This window comes from Mandrillus leucophaeus, unplaced genomic scaffold (assembly GCF_000951045.1).
Source record: "Mandrillus leucophaeus isolate KB7577 unplaced genomic scaffold, Mleu.le_1.0 Scaffold731, whole genome shotgun sequence".
NCBI lineage: Eukaryota > Metazoa > Chordata > Mammalia > Primates > Cercopithecidae > Mandrillus > Mandrillus leucophaeus.
The window spans coordinates 108514-109549 of NW_012107931.1; the positions used below are offsets into that span (position 1 = coordinate 108514).

General features: G+C 48.5%; 1 pseudogene; it reads right to left on the minus strand.

Moving 5' to 3' along the window:
* LOC105528778 overlaps positions 1-1036 on the minus strand; it is a 9854-nt pseudogene that overhangs the window by 742 nt on the left and 8076 nt on the right.

Sequence of the window (1036 nt, forward strand, 5' to 3'; positions counted from 1 at the left end):
CGTCAGTGCTCTGGCCCTGCCGCAGGGATACCCTTGCCCACAGCTGGAAGACTCTTGCCCCCACTGTGGGCTTTCCCACTGTGTTCCCGCTGCTACTTTATCTTCCTTGGTTCTGAAGCCCTAAAATCTCTGCTGAGGTCTGGGTCTAACTAATGATGAAGTAAGGGGAAAGTGAACAACCATAAACTAGATGACAGAGAGGCAAGATGGGAACAATAGCAGCTGATCGCTCCCTGAGAGAGAGGTGGGATCTGAGTCCTGACAGATCATGGAGGGCTCAGTCCTGAGCTGATCTGACCAGGGTTCTGCATTCTTTTGTCTCCTTCCTGAAGGCGGAAGATCCACCTGGAGGCGATACCACGGCGGCAGCGCGGAATTGTTCACCTGTGGTCCTCAATCGCTGACAGCCTTGGCTCCCACTGCTCTGTGTTCCCTGAGTCAAGTGGAGTTACAAACCCCCTTCCAAGACCAGATGGCACTGACAGACATGGCTTACTCCTTTGCTGAACCAATTTAATGCATGACCTTCGTAAGTTGCACCCTGTCTCGGCCTCGGTGTTCCATCGTGACTTACAGAGAGAAGTAGGCTACTCCTCACTGAATGGCTGACAAGATGAAGTGAGAGTTATAAAGTGTCTTGTGCCAGAAGCGGGTCCATAAATTGTTCCTCTCATGAGCTTGATGAAGGAAATACGAAGGAAAGGGTTTTAGTCCTTTATGACTATCTTCATAACCTCTGAAATTATGAAGATAATCTGTGCAATAAAGATTCAAGCACTGTCAATTTTGCTGTAATGTGACATATATGTTCCAAAACATTCCCAGCACTGTACAAAACAGTACCATAAAAACCACAAAGTTTGTGGGAAAACAAGGTTAGAGGCACAACACTCAAAAAATTTTTCAGACCAGGCACGGTGGCTCACGCCTGTAATCCCAGCACTTTGGGAGGCTGAGGCGGGCGGATCACGAGACCATCCTGGCTAACATGGTGAAACCCCATCTCTACTAAAAAGTAGAAAAACTTAGCCGGGCG